Genomic DNA, 23,229 nt, shown 5'->3' on the forward strand with positions numbered 1-23,229 from the left:
CAGAAGATAACTGCAAAGCTATTGTGCATTAGACGAATAAGGAATTCTTAAGTTAAAACATACAATTATCAGCACGTATGGGGCAGTTCAGACAGCCCATCCACTGGTTGACGTTGTCATGGTGTCCTTATGATGCCAGTTTGCCATTCCTCCTGATTAGTCGTTTGACGTTTCATCATTCCTTCAGATGTTTCCATCAGTGCCTTCCCTTTCCATAGTCCAATATTTTATCATAGTTTAACTACCCAATGGCCATGCACAGAACGTAATTTTTATCTTCTTCTGGGCACTGATTTGATTGAGAATTACATAATAAATGAAAGGGAAGACGGTGATATTTTTATTTCGACTACCAGCGGAATCAAAAAATATACTGGATGTTCCTGGAGGAATGGTCAGTATTGAGGAATATGACAGCAAAAGAGTGTAGTAAACATGGGCCCTTAAAACACATACCTCAAGAGCTATGAGGACCACTTCATATTAGTTAGTGTGAATCACATCTCCTCTACTGCAAGTTGTTTGCTTTCCATATCTTTGGAGGAGGTCGTATGGACAACAACAAGAAAAAATGTATAAGCTCTAAACTCCATTTCTTAAGGTTTATGAGCATTTACCCATCTTCACTACGTTCAACACATTTCTTCCACTGAACTAGTGCTCCTAGCTCTTACGGTATACATTACAGAGCTCATGTTTACTAAACTTTTTTGCTTCGAATTATCGTCCCTTTCATATGTCCGAATACTGACCATTCCTCCTGACACACCCTGTATAGAGCTCTTCAGTGTCCTTATCCAAGGCAAAAGTGACGAAAGGGAGAAGGAATGATGTCACTTCGTTTGCGACCTTTTTTGAAATGCATTCAGGACAAAGATGAAAAAAGGATTTGACTGTTGCAAGACCATGGATACTGAAAGTATACATCGAAAGTTGCCGCACTGAGTAAACGTCATTGGTTGGCATATTTGGTAGCGATAATTTTTTTGTTAAGTCTTTGCAAGCATACACCTTATTTTTCCTTGCCACTAATTTACTGGGGCGAGAGAATACATTAGGATTCTGTTTGCTATACTCCTCATGCCCGAATGAATTACCACTGACTTGTCATAGAGGAAAACTTTGAATGCTAATATTTCCGGATTCGCTTGTTTTTTTTTTTCAGTTTTAGTCTCGCAACAAATGCCTGTACGCAGTCTGAATGGAGCTGTGCCACCAACTTAATTTCGAAAAAAAGTGACTTACCTAGTTCTCTTTTTCTCCCCCATCCTTCCTATGTACAATAATGGTCTGCCAGTAGTCTCACGGCTAATAAATCAAGGTGTACAGAAGTTAGTAAAGCGTTACTGTTTACTTTGGATGAAGGACTTTCGGAACACACGCAAGTATATTCCGCCTTGTACAGGCGACGCAATAGACCAGGTTGGTTGTTTGGTTGATTTGTATGAGGGTACCAAACAGGGATGTCATCGGTCCCATCGGAGTAGGGAAGGATGGGGAAGGAAGTCGGCCGTGCTCTTTCGAAGGAACCATCCCGGAATTTGCCTGAATAGATTTAGGGAAATCACGGAAAACCTAAATCTGAATGGAGGGACTCGGGTTTGAACCGTCGTTCTCCCGAATGCATAACCAGTATGCTAACCATTGCGCCACCTCGCTCGATAATAGGTGAGGCAAGGCAAACGCTGAAGCCAGATAGCGGCTGTGTCTGAACTGAGGCTGGGGGAGTCCTGAGCGCTTGGTGACACGCCTCATCCTCCCATCAAGAGGGCCGGATTACGCTCGTCCCGTGCCAGTCTACGTGAGTAAAAGGCCGCCCATAAATACGGACTGTCCTGTAATAATTTATACACTGTCTGGCCAGAACAGTGAAGCACTTATGAGATCCCCTGCTACACCCGCAGGACAGGACAGATGGTTTAATTTGTGGGAAGGGGCCAAAATGAGTGGCTGTCAGTTGCACTCGAACATACTACTTTATTCATTTGACAAACATTACAAGAGTAAAGAAAACATTAAAAACAGAGCAAGCCAAAGATTAATTTTAGAACTTAATTCCTGGCTAAATGCGCCAATCAATCTCACGCCTGAGAGGCAAAACAACTTTCATTTAAAATCGGCTGAAGGCCAATAACTCAAGGCTCAAAACAGGAATTTGAATTTTAAAAGGCAGAAGGCTTTATCCTAAAATTTCTTTAAATCAGGCTGTAGGCCCAAACAATCTCACGCCTTAAGAGCAGAACAACTTTAATTTAAAATCGGCTAGAAGCCATACATAAACAAACAACAAGGACAAATAAGAAAAGGCAGTACATCAAACTGCGCTCAGAAGTTTCCAAGGGTCGGCATGGAATTCAAATAGCAACGCTCGCTTAGGTGAGACAGGCAGTCGGCCCAACAATTCTCAATCCGACGGCAACCCAACTGACAGACAGTCGACGGACCAAGCGACAGGATAACTTTCGCTCCACCCGACCAGCTCACAACAGGGAGTTCAATGGAACAACGCGCCCACAACGAATTACACACATTCATCTGTCAAACTATACGCCATACCGGACAGCCACAACACGACGAGGCCGAAAGAAGGTAACTGCGAAGAAACCGTTGGTAACAGAAGAAACATTTCAGTTGATCGACGAAAGAAGAAAGTACAAAAATGTTCAGGGAAATGCAGGAAAACAAAAATACAAATCGTTTGGTGATCAAATAAATGGGAAGTGCAGGGAACCTAAGTCGAAATGGCTGCATGAGAAATGTCAAGACATCGAAAAAGAAATCATTGTCGGAAGGACTGAGTCAGTATGCAGAAAAGTCGAAACAAACTTCGGTGAAACTGAAGGCAAGGGGGATAACATTAAGATTGCGATGGGAATTCCACTGTCAAATGCAGAAGAGAGAGCGGATAGGTGGAAAGAATGAATCCGAGGCCTCTATGACGGGGAGAACCTATCCGATAACGTGACAGAAGAAAAACCAGTAGTTGATAGGGAAGAGATAGGGGATGCAGTATTACAATCGGAATTTAAAAGAACTTTAGATGACAAATGTAAGGATGTAGAGGCCTATCTCACTAGGGGTAAGATAGATACCGCCTACAGGAAAATTAAAGAGCCTTTTGGAGATAAGAGAACGACTTGTATGAATATCAAGAGCTCAGATGGAAACCCAGTTCTAAGCAAAGAAGGGAAAGCAGAAAGGTGGAAGGAGTATATAGAGGGTCTATACAAGGGCGATGTACTTGAAAACAATATTATGGAAATGGAAGAGGATGTAGATGAAGATGAAATGGGAGATATGATACTGCGTGCAGAGTTTGACAGAGCACCGAAAGACCTGAGTCGAAACAAGGCCCCCGGAGTAGACAATATTCCATTGGAACTACTGACGGCCGTGGGAGAGCCAGTCCTGACAAAACTCTACCATCTGGTGAGCAAGATGTATGAAACAGGCAAAATACCCTCAGACTTCAAGAAGAATATAATAATTCCAATCCCAAAGAAAGCAGGTGTTGACAGATGTGAAAATTACCGAACTATCAGCTTAATAAGTCACAGCTGCAAAATACTAACACGAATTCTTTACAGACGAATGGAAAAACTAGTAGAAGCCAATCTCGGGGAAGATCAGTTTGGATTCCGTAGAAACACTGGAACACGTGAGGCAATACTGACCTTACGACTTATCTTAGAAGAAAGATTAAGGAAAGGCAAACCTACGTTTCTAGCATTTGTAGACTTAGAGAAAGCTTTTGACAACGTTGACTGGAATACTCTCTTTCAAATTCTAAAGGTGGCAGGGGTAAAATACAGGGAGCGAAAGGCTATTTACAATTTGTACAGAAAGCAGATGGCAGTTATAAGAGTTGAGGGACATGAAAGGGAAGCAGTGGTTGGGAAGGGAGTAAGACAGGGTTGTAGCCTCTCCCCGATGTTGTTCAATCTGTATATTGAGCAAGCAGTAAAGGAAACAAAAGAAAAATTCGGAGTAGGTATTAAAATTCATGGAGAAGAAATAAAAACTTTGAGGTTCGCCGATGACATTGTAATTCTGTCAGAGACAGCAAAGGACTTGGAAGAGCAGTTGAATGGAATGAACAGTGTCTTGAAAGGAGGATATAAGATGAACATCAACAAAAGCAAAACAAGGATAATGGAATGTAGTCTAATTAAGTCGGGTGATGCTGAGGGAATTAGATTAGGAAATGAGGCACTTAAAGTAGTAAAGGAGTTTTGCTATTTGGGGAGCAAAATAACTGATGATGGTCGAAGTAGAGAGGACATAAAATGTAGGCTGGCAATGGCAAGGAAAGCGTTTCTGAAGAAGAGAAAATTGTTAACATCCAGTATTGATTTAAGTGTCAGGAAGTCATTTCTGAAAGTATTCGTATGGAGTGTAGCCATGTATGGAAGTGAAACATGGACGATAAATAGTTTGGACAAGAAGAGAATAGAAGCTTTCGAAATGTGGTGCTACAGAAGAACGCTGAAGATTAGATGGGTAGATCACATAACTAATGAGGAAGTATTGAATAGGATTGGGGAGAAGAGAAGTTTGTGGCACAACTTGACCAGAAGAAGGGATCGGTTGGTAGGACATGTTCTAAGGCATCAAGGGATCACCAATTTAGTATTGGAGGGCAGCGTGGAGGGTAAAAATCGTAGAGGGAGACCAAGAGATGAATACACTAAGCAGATTCAGAAGGATGTGGGTTGCAGTAGGTACTGGGAGATGAAAAAGCTTGCACAGGATAGAGTAGCGTGGAGAGCTGCATCAAACCAGTCTCAGGACTGAAGACCACAACAACAACAATAGATGACCTAAGATCAAATAGGGCAGAAGGAATAGATAATTTGCCACCGGAATTTTTAAAATCATTGAGGGAATAGGCAACAAAACAACTATTCACGTTGGGGTGTAGAACGTATGAGATTGGCGGTACACCATCAAACTTCCGGGAAAACATAATCCACACAATTCCAAAGATGACAAGAGCCGACAAGTACCAGAATTATCGCACAATCAGCTTAACACTTCTTGGATCCAACTTGCTGACAAGACTAAACCGCAGTGGATAGCACGCTGGACTCGCATTCGGAAGGACGACGGTTCAAACCCGCGTCTGGCCATCCTGATTTGGGTTTTCCGTGGTCACCCTAAATCGCTTCAGGCAAATGCCGGTATGATTCCTTAGAAAGGGCACGGCCGACTTCCTTCCCCATCATTCCCTAATCCGACGGCACCGATGACCTCGCTGTTTGGTCCCCTCCCCCAAATCGACCAACCAACCAAGACTAATATACAGAAGAATGGAAAAGAAAATTCAGGATCTTTTAGATGACGACATGTTTCGGTTTCAGAAAATCAGAGGGACTAGATATGCAGTTCCCATGTTGCGATTCATAATGCAAACAAGAAAAATTAAGTCACGTTCATAGGATTTATCGACCAGAAAAACGGGTTCTGTAATGTGAAAAGGTGTAAGATGTTCGAAATTCTGAGAAAAACAGGATTAAGCTATAGGGAAAGACAGATAACATACAGTGTATATAAGAACCAAGAGGGAACCATCAGAATGAAAGACCAGGAATGAAGTGCTCGGATTAAAGAGACTGTAACGCTGGGATGCACTTTTAGCCCCTAGTACATCGAAGAAGCAGTTGTGACAATAAGAGAAAGATTCAAGAGGAGGATTAAAATTCAAGGTGTAATAATATAAATGATAAGATTCGCTGAGGACATTGCTATCCTCAGTGTAAATGATGAAGAATTATAGGATGCACAGAATGTCTAGAACTGCATAATGAGCTCAAACTATGTATAAAGAGTAAACCGAAGGAAGAAGAAGTAATAGAAGTAGGAGACATGATATTCGCGATGAAATCATCAAAACTGAGGAGCAGGAAGTGGGCGAAGTCAAAGAATCCTACTGCCGGGCCAAGAGAAGTCTGCTAGTATCAAACTTAGGACTTAACCTGAGGAAGGAAGGACGGAAGATTGGGTTGTCGTCCCGTCGACATCGTGGTCATTAGAGACGGAGCAGGATCTCGGACTGTGTCAAGGATCGGGAAACAAATCTGCCGTGCCCTTTCAAAGGAACTGTACCAGCATTCGCCTGAAGCAATTATTTTAGGGAACTCACGGAAAGCCTACATCAGGATGGTAGGGCGAGGGTTTGAACTATCATCCTCTCGAATACGAGTCCAATGCGCTAAGCATTGCGCCATCTCGCTCTGTAGCTTAAGAAAGAAATTTCTGAGAAAATACGTTTGGAACACAGCACTATACTGTAGCGTTTCATGAATAGTAGGAAAACCAGGAGAGAAGCCAATCGAAGTATTTGAGATGTGGCGCTACAGACGAATGTTGACAAGTAGGTGGACTGATAAGACAAAGGATGGAGAGGTTCTCTTCAGATCGACAAAGAAGTGAACATATGGAAACAACGAATTACTTCTTCCGAATGGCGTAAAACTGCTGAAACTCGTTGGCGCAGAGGGTTTTATGAGAGCAGATAATTACGTACACCAGCGCCCACAAATAGTTACCTAATGATCTGTCTGACGTAACTCACTGCTGAGCTGCAGATTATCCCCTCGTTGAGACATCCGACAAAGGGAGGCACACAGATTTACTTAAAAGTTTGTACACGTTTAGTAGGCCGTTAAAGCCACATAATGTCCAAATAGTAAGGTGCACTACTCTGGCAATTCCGATAAAATCGCAAGGGAAGTTTTACGGGTCTATTATGTGACTGATGTATCTGTGCGTAGGTGCCGGATGTTGAGAGTTGGTGGTGGTCAAGTGGTTAGCGTTCGAGCTTCGTAAGGCGAACGTGTATGAGGTTACATTTCCACTCCCGCTCAAACCTTCGTTTCTGTAGTACAACTGTAAATCCTGTGATATCCAAAAAATTTGCACCTATACCACTCGTTCTTGCTACATTTGCAAGGTTGACTGCCAAATGGACACTGCATTTGTTGTAAGTGGGCTGCTTCTGTGTTGGCAGCGCTGTGTAGCGCTTTGCATTGGATCTCTGACTGCGCTTTCTTTGTAAGAGACTCTGTGGCTGGTTGGACTCGTTGTTGGAAGTTAATCGCCAGTGGTGTCTGGCAGCTGGAAGTTAGTCGCCAGCAGTGATGGAAGTACTGTTGGGCAGTTGGAGGTGAAGAGCCAGCAGTGAAGGATGTTAAATGTGAGAGGTTAGCATTGATGGAGGGTAGAGGTCTGAAGTGTTAGCGTAGGCTATCGATATGGAAGTATCCCACTTGGAGATTGCAAATTATTCATGATTACATATCTTTGCACTGGATGTCAATGGCGATTTATATTCGCATTTGAACTGGATATCACATTATTAAGGTAAAAAAATACATGACTTGCTTTGCAAAAAAATCTTCCCTTTGCTAACCACGTGCCTATTAGTAGTTAGTGGCTTTAGTAGTTAGAATCTTTTACTTAGCTGGCAGTATTGACGCTCAATGTATTGCATAGTTCGCGTAATGAAGATTTTTGTGAGGTAAGTGCTTAATGAAATGTATAGATTATTGTTAAGATATCTTTTTACTCATGGCCATTCTTTTGTATTAATTATTTGATGACAGATTGTAATTTTTTTTGGGCAGTCAGATTGCGTTGCGCTAGAATATTGTGGGTCAATGTCGACATGATAAGAAAAAGTAAAGAGAAAGTACGCTCAGTACGTTCAGTTTACTCAGCTGTTTCAGAATCAAATAACGTAGAAGTTTCATCTTCTCAGTCATTCAGTAACTTAACTACAGTTCACACATTTAAATAAAGAAGTTTGAGTGTGTCTGCAGCTCGGAGTGTTGAGGTGCAAATTAGTTCTAACTACCTTACCAGAATACATGTAGAAGGGATTTCGCAAATCACGACAGACGTACATTTTCAGGAAAATTCTATGCATTTCTTTATTTACTTGTCGACAGTTATAAATGTGTTTGTTCTAATAATTAAATTTAATTAAAAATAGTAAGTAGTCAAATAAAATTAAATTCACTAATACTTCATGAAAATACACGTGGTTTTTGTAATTATATTACCCCTCAAATGTCATATAAATTAAATAATATCAAGAGAAATGAAGAAAATATAGATTAGGGCGTAAGTTTGAACAGGAGCCGAACCATCGTCTCATACAAGCTCGTTTTGCGTAGCTCTTACCACTTTTTTCCCCTCTTGGATTTTGTTCGGTATTGTTCGTTGTATTTGGTCCAGGCGGACGTCACATGACATCCATTCAAGTTAATTGTTGATTCCTTTTTATTAGAGACGGCAATCAGGCATCTGACCGAACACGCTGAGCTACCGCGCCGACTATTTCCTGATCACCATGAACTCTTAATGTCCGGCACCTACGGACAAACACATCAGGTACGTAATAGACGCATAAAACTTCTCTGGCGATTTTCTCGGAAATTCGAGAGTAGTGCACCTTACTACGGGGTGTTCAAGAAGTCTCACCGCATTGCCGTATGATTGTTAGCTGCGCGTGCCGTATGACTGTTTGCCTGCCTGGGTTATTTGCCTTCAAGTGGACTCTCCCAACATTCCACCGTTTCGTTTATCTCAGCCAGCGTCAGCAGCATCGTTGCTGTGTGTCGTTACGTGTTGACGTGAACGTTTAAGTTTAGTTCCTTTGTTTGTTTGTTTCGTTTTTGTCACTGTTAAAATGCTAACCATTGAAGAACGTGTGTTTTTAGTCGAACAAGTGTTCAAAGCTGGCGGTAAATACACAGTTTCAGTTCGTCAAACATTTAATTCAGTTTTCCCGCAGACAACACTCCCACATGGCGGTACTGTGCCAGATTTGATTAACAAATTTCGAAGTACGGGTCCAGTGACAGATGCACCGAGAAGTGGTCGTCCTAGCGCTTTGTCTGAGGACAAACTATTCGATATTTCCGATAAAATGTTTATCAGTCCGAACAAGTGAGTAAGAAAACTCGCTCAGGAAATCGATGGTAGTGTAGAAACGGCCCCCACAGCTGTAAGGAAAAATTTAGATCTTTTCCCATACAAAGTGACAGTCGTGCAAGAACTGAAAAATACTGATCTTGGCAAGAGACTTCATTATTGTCAATGGTTCAAAAATTTCGTTCAACAAAATGGAAGGGATATTCTTAATGAGACGTTTTTCACTGATGAGGCGTGGTTTCATTTATCCGGGTACATGAGGTCGCAAAATTCTCGCATGTGGAGTACAGCAAATCCATTGTGTATTCACGAGGAACCACTTCATTCTGTGTAAACAGGAGTTTGGATTGGAATTTGTAGACGTCGGATTGTGGGTCCCATATTTTTCAACGAAACAATAAACGCACAACGTTACTGCAGTGAGTTTCATTTCGGTATATTCACTGCGGCATACGGCACGCGCGGCTAACTGTCATACGGCTCTGCGGAGAGACTTCTTGAACACCCCGTACTTGCACATTACGTGGTTTTAATGGCCCACTGAAGGTGTACAAAGTTTGGAGTAAATCCGCGATCCAGCGTCGTGGCGTCCCCCTGTGAGGTGTCTGCTAACGTCGCCGGGAGTCCTCGCTTGCGCAGTCAGAGACTGAGTGGGAATTTAGCCGCTGCCTGGCCTGATGCGTTTCTGACCTTGGCGAAGCAGACAATGCCACCTATTAGCACAACAATGGAACAACGCCTGGCTCCCACTTTCTGCTTTAGCCGACGGCTTCAGCCTTGACACCCAGGCCAAGCTGCTCCTGAGATATACCACGCAATTGTTTAATTTACTTCTTTAGTGGAAAATAGAGATATTAGTAGTGTATTTGTTTGTTTTAATGTAGGGGATACCGGGAGGGAACGGCCCATCTATTTTTTGGAGCAAATTTTTGAGGTCTCAGTGATGAAAAATATTTTTAGAAAAATCAGGAACAGTTTATTCAAACACTATTCTAATATAATTTTCAAATAAAGATAACATAAAATACTACATTTCCAATAAACTAAGAAAGCATTTGTAAGTCCGTTTCGCTCCGTATTTTTCGTATAATGAGTCACTTCCTGTTCACTATATTTTGTCCGTTATAAAAATAAATCTGAAGTAAACAAACACAATCGTGATGATTGGTCAGCACCGGTAGCACACGTACTACGGCGTTTTTCCTGTCTTCGGAGTAGTGCTAATTATGTATTAGGTATCTTGTTACTATGTTATGGTGAATGAAACTTTAAGATATTCTTATGTGTTAAAAGTCATCGACGTTTTTCTTAACCCTTAACTTTTCTGTAACGTATGCCACAAGGTGGTGGTATCTGGGATCCCTATCCTTAAACTGAGATTTAGGGCAAAAATCATTCGAAATTTTTAATTTACGCCATATAACGTTTATTTTTACAATTATTTAAATGCTATTTAAATGCTTCTAGCTTATTTTATTGTACTAAACAAAGCCTGCAGCCTTTACTATTTATGGCACAAAAGCACATAATTTTGTGTGGTTCTTTTAAATTGTACACGTAAATTGACTGTTAGAGAACTGAATTTTACATTCCGAGAAATTATACAATCTCTGTAGCAAATAAATTTCAAAATAAAACTACCGAACGAGGTGGTGCAGTGGTTTGAACACTGGACTCACGTTCGGAAGAGCGCCGGTCAATCCCACGTCCGGCCATCCTGATTTAGGTTTTTGGTGATTTCCCTAAATCGCTCCAGGCAAATGCCGGGATGGTTCCTTTGAAAGGGTACGGCCGACTTTCTTCTCCGTCCTTCCCTAATCCAATGAGACCGATGACCTCGCTGTCTGGTCTCCTCCCCCAAACAACCCAACCCAACCCAAAATAAAACTAAATTACAGGGTTTAAATTTGCGCATAAAAGTTCCATCCGACGGGTACAAAAACGAAGTCTGTCAAATTGGCATTCATTGCTGGGAACTACATTTTTATTAATACCACTCGGAACGCATTCGATTTTAACAGACACTTTAAGTTTTTCATTGAAGAAACAGACAGATGCCCATCAGAACTTTCCTGAAGTTCTTCCTCTGAATGAAAGAGGAGAAAGACTAATTGAGTTTTGTAACAAGTTTCAGATAGTAATAGCGAATACCCTGTTCAAGAATCACAAGAGGAGGAGGTATACTTGGAAAAGGCCGGGAGATACGGGAAGATTTCAATTAGATTACATCATGGTCAGACAGAGATTCCGAAATCAGATACTGGATTGTAAGGCGTACCCAGGAGCAGATATAGACTCAGATCACAATATAGTAGTGATGAAGAGTAGGCTGAAGTTCAAGACTTTAGTCAGGAAGAATCAATACGCAAAGTAGTGGGATACAGAAGTACCAAGGAATGACGAGATACGCTTGAATTTCTCATAGGCTATAGCTACAGCAATAAGGAATAGCTCAACAGGCAGTACAGTTGAAGAGGAGTGGACATCTCCAAAAAGGGCCATCACAGAAGCTGGAAAGAAAACATAGGTAGAAAGAAGGTAACTGCGAAGAAACTATGGGTAACAGAAGATATACTTCAGTTGATCGATGAAAGGAGTAAGCACAAAAATGCTACGGAAAACTCAGGAATAGAGAAATACAACTCGCTGAGGAATGAAATAAGCAGGAAGTGCAGGGGAGCTAAGAGGAAATGGCTGCATGAAAAATGTGAAGAAATCGAAAAAGAAATGATTGTCAGAAGGACTCACTCAGAATATAGGAGAGTCAAAATAACCTTCGGGACATTAAAAGCAGGGATGGTAACATTTAGAGTGCAGCAGGAATTCCACTGTTAAATGCAGAGGGGAGAGCGGATAGGTGGAAAGAATACACTGAAAGCCTCTATGAGCGGGAAGATTTATATGATGTGATAGAAAAGAAACAGGAGTCGATTTAGAAGAGATAGAGGATCACGTATTAGAATCAGAATTTAAAGGAGCTTTGGAGGACGTAAGATCAAATAAAGCAGAAGGGGCGAATAACATTCCCTCAGAATTTCTAAAATCATTGGGGGAAGTGTCAAAAAATCGACTATTCACGTTGGTGTGTAGAATGTATGAGACTGGTGACATGCCTTCGCAGTTTCGGAAAAATATCATCCACACAATTCCGAAGACCGCAAGAGCGGACAAGTGCGAGAATTATCGCACAATCAGCTTAGCAGCTCATGCATCCAAGTTGTTTACAAGAATAATATATAGAAGAATGGAATAGAAAATTGATGACGATCAGTTTGGCTTTAGAAAAGGTAAAGGCAGGAGAGAGGCAATTCTGACGTTGCGGTTGATAATGGAAGCAAGACTAAAGAAAAATGAAGACTCGTTCATAGGATTTGTCGACCTGAAAAAAGCGTTCGACAACGTATAATTCTGAGAAAAATAGGGGTAAGCTATAGGGAGAGACGGATCATATACAATATGTACAACAGCCAAGAGGGAATAATAAGAGTGGACGACCGAGAACGAAGTGCTCGGATTAATAAGGGTGTAAGACAGGGATGTAGTCTTTCCCCCCCCCCCCCCCCTCTATTGTTCAATCCGTACATCGAAGAAGCAATGATGGAAGTAAAAGAAAGCTTCAGGAGTGGAATTAAAATACAAGGTGAAAGGATATCAATAATACGATTCGCTGATGACATTGCTATCCTGAGTGAAAGTGAAGAAGAATTAAATGATCTGCTGAACGGAATGAACAGTCTAATGAGTACACAATATGGTTTGAGAGTAAATCGGAGAAAGACGAAGGTATAGAGAAGTAGTAGAAATGAGAACTGTGAGAAACTTAACATCAGGATTGATGGTCACGAAGCAGATGAAGTTAAGGAGTTCAGGTACCTAGGCAGTAAAATAACCAATGACGGACGGAACAAGGAGGACATCAAAAGCAGACTAGCACTGGCAAGAAGGGTATTTCTGGCCAAGAGAAGTCTACTACTATCATAGTCTTAATTTTAGGAAAAAATTCTGAGAACTTACGCCTGGATTACAACATTGTATGGTAGTGAAATACGGACTGTGGGAAAACCGGAACAGAAGAGAATCGAAGGATTTGAGATGTGGTGCTACAAAAGAATGTTGAAAATTAGGTGGAGAGATAAGACAAGGAATGAGGAGGTTCTGCGCAGAATCGGAGAGGAAAGGAACATATGGAAAACAATGATAAGGGGAAGGGACAGGGTGATAGGACATCTGTTAAGACACGAGGGAACTTTAGAGGGCAAAAGCTGTAGAGGAAGACAGAGAGTGGAATAAATCCAGCAAATAATTGAGGACGTAGGTTGCAAGTGCTACTTGAGATGAAGACACGAATCCGTGGCGAGCCGCATCAAACTAGTCAGAAGACTGCTGACAAAAAAAAGTAAAAAAAAAGAAAATTGGGGGAATATAGAAGCATTTGGCCTTGGAGAGCCAGTCCGAAAATTTTCGCGCAGTCTGAGAGACCATACCTCGTGAGTTAAGAGTTAATCACGCTTTAGCTATGTAGTTTTTATTTAAAAAATCGTCAACAGTCACAGAGTCTGTGTACTGTTGTGCTCTGATATTCGCACTGTTAACACGTAGTGTGAACGTGGCTGTGGCTGCCTCCCGCTCCGTAGTGTAAAACGGTTAGAAACAGACTGTTCTCAAAATTGCTCCACGTGTACACAAAAAAAAAAAAAAAATCGGCGTTGATGTTTTACGATGGCTGTATTTACTCAGTTGAAGGCGTTATGTCAAATGAAATGCGTAGCTGAATTGGTAGCATTGTAGGTGCGCAACTGGTTCAAATCTCGCTTAGGTCTTCTTTCTTATTCGTTCAATTTAGAATACCTACACTTTTTAAATATAAGTTTTATGAAATATATGTTAATTAACATACATCTTATCATTTTTATGAAAATGCACGTATTCGTATTTCTAATTACATATTTCAAGCGGAATTCCAGTTTTCATTGCAAATGTAAGTTTTTCATCATCCAATACTGTTTAAATTAAGCAAACATAACAAATTAAATTCTTAGGACAAAAATGAAAAATCGGGTACTCCTTATTTGGACTATGTCCATTGTTTTGTGGAACACATGTAGTTCCACACGAGCCAGAGTGATAAGCGTCGTAGAAACATGGCAAAGAATAATTTTCACAACATCGAGCACACCACATAAATGGAGCATTTTTATAGTTGCCATCGTGCCCTGCAATATGAGCCCGACAGACCTGATCTCTAGACAAGTTGAATTTTTGTTGCGAGACATAAAGAGACACTTAAGCTGCCAGACGTACTTAACTGACGCACGAAGCTTTGTCACATGTCACTGACGAACGCTAGCGGGATACAGAACGGCACGTCATAGAAGAGGAAAAAATGTGGTGCTCAGATAGTTTCTTGAAATCTGTTGTTGATCGATTGACTCAATATTTAAGTCTATGATGAAATCCTTTGGAGTCACACACAACTTGCGCAGAGAAACTACCCTGTGTTTAATTTAGACATTTTGATCACTCTTATTTTTCATTACACAGGCCAACGATGGAAAAACTTTTCTGCTGAAAATACCTTATTCTTATATTTGTTAGGTCGGGAAATCCAAATATGATACTTAAAACACTATATCACCCAGCATTTTTTCACATTTTGCAGTTAAATTTATTAAATTAAGCGATTTTTTCAAGAAATTAACAGCTTTTATATAGTTAAAATAAATTTAAAAAGGAGGTGTAACGAATGTAGCTGACGTTGGTAGCACTGCTGAAACACATTTGCTGGCAGAAAAAGGTCGATTCTATTTTTGTGTTAACAGATGGTGACTTCTTTACTGTCAACCTAACTTCACTTTCCCGTTTCCTGTGCATGTGCCCAGTGCAATGTCTAATCGTGGTTGTAAAAAAGTCTGCTGACAGTTTTTGTTATATTTATGCTGAATTATTGATTAAAAAACACCAAAGAAACATTACAGACTTTGTGAGAAAGGTTTATCTATCATACTTCGGATATTAACTTGGTGATCAAGATAAATCTTGGGGGCCGCTTAAGGTACGTTAATATGTGAATTGAAGATCTGAGAAAATGTTCCAAAAAGGAGAAAAACGCCTTTAGATTTTCTGTTCCTATGATATGGAGGGAGCCAAGAAATCATTCCGATGATTGCTACTTTTGCAATGTTGATATTACTGGTCACAATTAGAAAAACATGAAGGTAATAATCTACCCTAATCTTCCGTCCGCCATCCGATCAGTAGGGCATGTTGTAGATTTGCCGGTTCCTGAACCACCAGATGATTTAGATTCTATTCCAGCACAAGTATTTTCTGATGTAAAATCTGATTTAGGTGAACCAGACGATGATGAATTCCGTTGTAATACAGAAAGTCTAGAGCCCAAATTGTTTACTCAGAGAGAGCTAACCGATTTGGTTAGGGATGTGGGCTTAACAAAAGAAAAAGCTGAATTGCTTGGTTGTAGATTAAAAGAAAAGAACTTAATGGCACTTGGAACAAGCATATACATGTATAGAAAGACAGAGCAGCAATTTTCCAAGTTTTTTTCAACAAGAATGTGATTTAGTCTACTGCTCAGACATTCGCGGTCTGATGAATGAGTCTGGCACTGAATACAAAAAGGGAGACTGGAGGCTGTTTATTGATTCATCCAAAACTAGTTTAAGGCTGTTTTATTACACAGCGGTAACATGTATGCATCTATACCTGTTGGACATTCTGGTCATGTGAAAGAAAGCTATGAAAACCTAGAAATATTCCTAAATCAATTAGGCTATTCTGCTCATGGTTGGGTGATATGGGCGATCTAAAGGTAACATGCATGCTCCTTGGTCAGCAAGGTGGCTTTACCACATTTCCATGTTTCTCGTGTGAATGGGACAGTAGGGCTAGGGATCAACACTGGTGCAGAAAGAACTGGCGTGTGAGGGAGTCCTTAAAACCTGGTGAGAAGAACATTCTACGCAGAAACCTTGTAGATCGAAAAAAACGTACTCCTACCACCTCTACCTATAAAGTTAGGCCTAGTGAAACAGTTTCTAAATGCTTTTTCTAAAGCTGGACCATGTTTTAAGTATCTCTGCCAAAGGTTTCCACACCTTTCTGAAGCTAAACTAAAAGAAGGCGTCTTTGTCGGTCCTAACATTAGAAAATTGATGTCTGATGTTAACTTGGAATCCACAATGACCTCAAATGAGAGCGTGGGTACATTCAAGCAAGTCATTACAAAGTTCTTAGGGCACGAAAAAGACCCAGAATATGTTTCTATTATAGCTACAATGTTAAAGAAGTTTAGAACTTATAGGCTGTTTAATGAGCCTGAAAGTTTACGTTTTGAACAGTCACCTTGATTACTTCCCGGACAATATGGGAGATGTTAGTGAGGAGCAAGGAGAGTGTTTTCACCAGGACATTAAAGTGATGGAAAAACGCTACCAAGGCCGCTGGAACACCAACATGATGGGGGACTACAGTTGGTCACTTCACCGAGAAGTTCAGCAAGCGACTCACCGTAGAGAAAGCTACACAAGGAGCTTCAAAGAAAAAAGAAAGAAAATACAAACCAATTCCAACTGACAAGTGAAGCCTCTATTAACACATATCATTGTTTTAAGTAGCTTACTGTAAATACAAACCACGCTTATGTTGTAACAAAGCGTTTCATTAATTTCACCATTTACCGTATAGCATAAGATTTTTATACTATATAGTAAAAAGCACATTGCTCGAAAACCATGGGTGATACAAAAACACTAACGCTACATTTGGATTCAGCTCATAAAAATCTATAAAGATCAGCTATCAAAGTAAAAAAAAACTGTCTTAAAAATTTTTCGCTGGCCAGTGTTACAAAACAATGTTAGTTAAGAACTAGAGCATGGTATGTTTTCCGTTTAGTTCCATAAGAAGCGTATACTGAATTTTTCCCGAATATTATTTCATTGTGTTTAAAACCTAAATGACATTCAAAACTATATTGTTTACCGTCTCGTCTCTTTGACGTCTTAACTGCAACTGTTCATGTCGCTGAAGTTTTCTCGCTTCCCACGCCCGGGTTCCCGGGTTCGATTCCCGGCGGGGTCAGCGATTTTCTCTGCCTCGTGATGACTGGGTGTTGTGTGCTGTCCTTAGGTTAGTTAGGTTTAAGTAGTTCTGAGTTCTAGGGGACTGATGACCATAGATGTTAAGTCCCATAGTGCTCAGAGCTATTTGAACTGAAGTTTATTTGGACCAACTGGCAGGCGAGTGCTGGGCACCGTAAATGCGCAAGTAGAGCTGTTGTCCCGTGTTCTCGCTCAGTCGATGTGCTCGTAACGCATAGCATAAAACGTATCTCTATTATCGTTCTTTACTGTACACAGTGTCCCTTCATGGGTGATAAGCCGCACGTACAATTGTTTTGTATGACCAATACTAGAATATGCAGCGATAACATGGATCAACTCTGAACCCAAATACGGCAGAATTCAAGCGCACGCCATACGCAACCTTCGCACAGCAGGTCGTCTTCACCCAAGCACCAGTGTCGAGGAAGTTTACGCAAGCACAAACACTCTCCTAGTACCTAAAAGATGGCTACTCCAAATTGCCAATTACGGATCCCAAAGAGTCTGAACAGGTGGCCTAATAAAAATTTCTGCTAACCTCTCAGACATTGGAAATTTATATACCCCCAATTTCAGTACCCTCTGCCATCATACACCATTGCAAATTGTATTCAGCAACATCTGCCAGAACACGCTCCCACCGCAACAAATATCATTCAGGACATCGAAAGACAATAGCTAAAATTACGAAGAAAAACAGGTGCCATAGAAATACTGAAATAAATAGATATGACAACAACGACAAACAGAAGAACAACATTAAAATGAGAGATAAGAGAATCCGCAAGTAAACAAATAAAAAGAAAAGAAAGAAAAATCAAACATTGAGAGCTCTATACATTCATCTGGAAACGGGGCTAATCCCAGAAATAAGAACACAATTGAAGAAATAAAATGTACCAAAACGGAATGACGTTCCTCATTTATGGCTGAAAAGCGGGTCGAATCGGTCGGTAACAGCCGAACGTTCTCCACTCCGTGGGGAAAAGAAAATCTCGAGACAGCTTGGCTCCCGCTCCAAGTGAAAAGAAATTCTATGAGACTCCAGTAAACGCGGAAGAATACACGGTGCAATGTTTATACCAAGTTTATTCTACGATGAACACCACAGAGATGCAAGTAGGGTACATTTTTATAAAATATGGCACACTCATTTACGCTTATTAACAGCACATTAAACTAATACATACCCTAAGCCAGCCGGTCGTGTGGTGGGTAGGGAAGGGGCTGTTGGTGGGGGGAGGGGGGGGGAGGAATAGGTGACGGGACAAAGATAGAAACGCGGCTGCAATACCCAGCTGTACCGAGCTGTGTGGGCCTCTAACTTTGAAATGTTGAAAGGTGGGGCTACGTCGGAACGACACGGAGCTCCCTGCCTGCTGCCGGCTCTACAAAACTGGTGGTGGCTGTTGTTTACCTACAGTACTCCGGAGCTCGCCACTCATCAAGACTGCTGGTAGGACGGCGTAGGGCCAAACAACGTGAACATTACGTCCTACTGCAGAGTCTCTAGTCCAAGTTCAATATTAACGGCTTCAAATACATTGTATTCATATTCCACAACAACATTTATTCTATGTTTTAGATAAAAGCCCCTAGGTAAGCTGCTAAAAGTATTCATACAGACATTTTCGTTTGAATAATTTTATTTATGAGAACTAAAGGCCACAACCAGAGGTGTTTCATAGTAAACTACCAGTATGGGGTCTTCATGCTAATTTGTACGTAGAAAAGGATTAAATAAATAGCCGCGTGGCCTTGGGCGCCTTGCACGGTTCGCGCGCCTCCCCCACCCTCCCCCACCCTCGGCCATGGGTGTGTGCATTGTCCTTAGTGTAAGTCAGTTTAAGTCGTGGGTGAGCCTAAGCCTAGGGACCGATGACCTCAGCAGTTTGGTCCCATACAAACTTACCACAGTTTTCAAATATTAAATAAATTAGCCTTCTGCAAAAAGTACATACAGATTCTGCACGAGCTGGCTCCACAGAATGAGGAAAAAGGTTTTGTTACACTACGAGAAATGTAAACCTGGAAACGACTAACCAACAGCTTGCCGCCAGGGACGCCTTCAGTGGCAAACAGTACCTCATGCATGTTGGTCCTAATATGCGGTGAATGTCGTGAGCAGCAAACTAGACCGCAAGAGAAGGAAACAACTGCAGAGGAAAGGCAATTAACTATCTCCCTACATGAAAAGGGTAAATCAATTTCAGAAATAGCTAATATTATTGGGAGAAGCCGAGAAACTGTGCTGTCGCTAAGGCCGCGATTCAGAGAACGAAATATTCTCAATAATAGAGAAAAAAAGAGGTCGAACACAGAATCTAACACAAAGAGAACGAAATATCTTAACAAGGATGCTCAGAAAAGATCCTGAATAGAGCGCTTCTGCGGTGTCAGCGCATGTTAATAATGAGTTAGGGAAGGAAGGCACACCAAGGACAGTTCGACATATTTTAAATAGTGCATGTTGTGGAACTTGGGTGCCAAGAATTAAGTCATACTTCAGCACGAAGAACAAGAATATGAGACTTCAATTTGCTCGAGAGCGTACAAGCAAGCATACAAGTTTCTGGTACAAGGTACTGTTCACAGCTGACAGTAAATGTAACGTATTTGTAAATGATGGCGCAATTCTGGTTTGGGACGACCAAATATTGAGCTGGACCCAAAACACATTCAACTCGCAGTGAAGCACGGTGATGGAGGAGTTGTGGCATGGGGATTATGGCTACATCTGGTGTTGGGCAACTTGTTTTTGTTGAAGGTAACATGGATAGGTTTTAGTATTTAAATATCCCAAAGGAAAAACTTTTAACATGACAATGACCCTAAGTATAGAGACGAAATTGTGGGTCTGTGATTGCCCCATATTCCGCTTGTTCTCAATTTTGTAGCACAGGGCACAGACCTTAATCCAATTCATCATCCTTGGAAAACGCTTGAAAGAATCGCCAGAAAACACGAAGTAAAAGGCAAGACTAATCTGAAACAATGTCTGCAACAAGAATAGTAAAAAATTGCCTCAGAGACTATTAAAAAACTGGGTCACTCCATGCAAAAGAGATTAACAGAAGTGGCACATAAAGTAGGAATGCCTACAGTGTATCAACATTGTCATTACACTTATGTACATGGCAATATTCTATGAGTGTATGAATACCTTTTTGCTCCACTGTATGAAGCCAGTTGGTAAACAATTTTTATTTATTTTTGCAGAAGGCTAATTTATTTAATCCTTTTACACGTACAGATTAGGAAAGGAACGCCATACTGTTAGTTTACCAAATAACGTATATGGTTGTGACGTTTAGTTCTGATGAATAAAGTTAATCAACATGAACAACGGTGTATGAATACTTTTCTCCATGACTGAATGTGTATGGTGTGCTGTGCTTGTGGGGACGTACCACAAGGTAGTTACACAAACTTTTCTAACATTTAAACTGACTTCACAAAAAATAAATTTTACAGTGGAGCTTGAGGGAGGGGGGAGGGGGGGGGGTGCTCAATCAATTTCTTACATCCTACCATTGACATCAGCAAGCTACGAGTAAAACATCTCACAAACCAATTCAGATTTTTAAGCTGAATTAAAATCAAAGAAATTGCATACCATAGCATACATACTTGGCAGAGGCAAGAGACAAAGGGGTAACAGCAGTTTTGTATCCTCCTCAGTAGGAACTAAATAGCACTGGCAACGAATGGGTCCACTTGCTATATGTTGCTAGCAAGCTAAAATCCAGCAAATTGACACCATCTTTGCGTAACAGGGATAGTGTTGGCCACAATTTATTCAACAGTAAAGACGATTCGCGAGTGTAATTTATAGAGTTTCCTGCAGTCTGTGTCGCAAATTACTTGTAGCTTAATCTGGTAGAGCTGTAATTGCACGACAGACAGAACATGAAAGGAGCTGAAGACTGAAAAAGGAAGTTTCCACGTTTGTTGAACATGCTCTGAATGAATGTCACTCTGATGATGTTAAATGTGATCCTCTCCACATATCCTTCTATATAAAAAGAATGTATATGTTTGTTTGTACAAAATCGTAAATACCCGAAAGCTATACACCGGTTGCTTTGAAATTTTGACACAATGTTACATTTCAATACACCTACTAGAGCGCCCCATATGTAATATATAAATATATATGTAATAATTATAGCGGAAATCAATAACAATGTAAATGTTCGTCTGTGCAGAATCGTAAATCTCTGGAAGTTCTTCACTTACTGCTTCGAAATTGTGACACAAAGTTGAATTCGAATACACAAGTGTTTTCATATATATATATATATATATATATATGACATATATATATGCCATATATATATATATATATATATATATATATATATATATATATATGACATGTAAATAAATGTATAATACATAGGGTGTTTCCCCGAAGAGTCGTTCAGACGCATTTTCTCTGGTCTTTCGGCGGATGTTTGCAATTTCTTTTTTGCAGTGTGCAGCTGGAGTCATACCAAACAAATACCCTTGTGGTGTCACCGCCAGACACCACACTTGCTAGGTGGTAGCCTTTTAAATCGGCCGCTAGTATACGACGGACCCGCGTGTCGCCACTGTCAGTAATTGCAGACCGAGCGCCGCCACACGGCAGGTCTAGAGAGACTTACTAGCACTCGCCTCAGTTGTACGGACGACTTAGCTAGCGACGCAACACTGACGAAGCCTCGTTTATTTGCAGAGAAGATAGTTAGAATAGCCTTCAGCTAAGTCAATGGCTACGACCTAGCAAGGCGCCATAGCAATTGATAGTTATCGTATGAAGCATGTCTCATCAAGAACGATGTATACAAATGATGGATTAAAGTTAAGTATTCCAGAAGCTACGTACTTTTCTTTATAGCATTCATTACGTATCCTGTTTCAGACCACACGCCATCCTGCGTGAGCTTATAGCATGCATTTCGGCCTTCCCTAGCTATATAACAACCCTCATGTCATTCATGCGACGTCCAATGGGGACGGAAAGTGTCGGTTTGTTTCCTGGCACGAATATTACATATATTACTGGCCATTAAAATTGCTACACCACGAAGATGACGTGCTACAGACGCGAAATTTAACCGACAAGAAGAAGATGCTGTGATACGCAAATGATTTGCTTTTCAGAGCATTCGCATATGGTTGGCGCCGGTGGCGACACCTACAACCTCCTGACATGAGGAAAGTTTCCAACCGATTTCTCATAAACAGCAGTTGACCGGCGTTGCTGGTTAAACGTTGTTGTGATGCCTCGTGTAAGGAGGAGAAATGTGCTCCATCACGTTTCCGACTTTGATAAAGGTCGGATTGTAGCCCATCGCGATTGGGGTTTATCGTATCGCGACACTGCTGCTCGCGTTGGTCGAGATCCAATGACTGTTAGCAGAATATGGAATCGGTGGGTTCAGGAGGGTAATACGGAACGCCGTGCTGGATCCCAAAGGCCTCGTATCAGTAGCAGTCGAGGTGACACGCATCTTATCCGCATGGCTGTAACGGATTGTGCAGCCCCCTCTCGATCCCTGAGTCAACAGATGGGGACGTTTGCAAGACAACAACCATCTGCACGAACAGTTCGACGACGTTTGCAGCAGCATGGACTATCAGCTCCGAGGCCATGGCTGCGGTTACCCTTGACACTGCATCACAGACAGGAGCGCCTGCGGTCGTGTACTCAACGACGAACCTGGGTGCACGAATGGCAAAACGTCATTTTTTCGGATGAATCCAGGTTCTGTTTACAGCATCATGATGGTCGCATCCGTGTTTGGAGACATCGCGGTGAACGCACATTGGAAGCGCGTATTCGGCATCGCCATACTGGCGTGTCACCCGGGGTGATGGTATGGGGTGCCATTGGTTACAGGTCTCGGTCACCTCTTGTTCGCATTGACGGCACAACAGTGGACGTTACATCTCAGATGTGTTACGACCCGTGGCTCTACCCTTCATTCGATCCTTGCGAAACCATACATTTCAGCAGGATAATGCACGACCGCATGTTGCAGGTCCTGTACGGGCCTTTCTGGATACAGAAAATGTTCGACTGCTGCCCTGGCCAGCACATTCTCCAGATCTCTCACTGACTGAAAACGTCTGATCAATGGTGCTCGAGCAACTGGCTCGTCGCAATACGCCAGTCGCTACT

At 41.3% G+C, this 23,229-nt stretch overlaps 1 protein-coding gene across 1 annotated transcript in view; it reads right to left on the reverse strand.

The window, feature by feature from the left end:
* Window positions 1-23,229, reverse strand: part of LOC124550802 (apoptosis-stimulating of p53 protein 2-like) — a 700,925-nt gene that overhangs the window by 545,101 nt on the left and 132,595 nt on the right. The gene's annotated exons all lie outside the window — the stretch shown is intronic.

Source organism: Schistocerca americana, chromosome 9 (genome assembly GCF_021461395.2).
Source record: "Schistocerca americana isolate TAMUIC-IGC-003095 chromosome 9, iqSchAmer2.1, whole genome shotgun sequence".
NCBI lineage: Eukaryota > Metazoa > Arthropoda > Insecta > Orthoptera > Acrididae > Schistocerca > Schistocerca americana.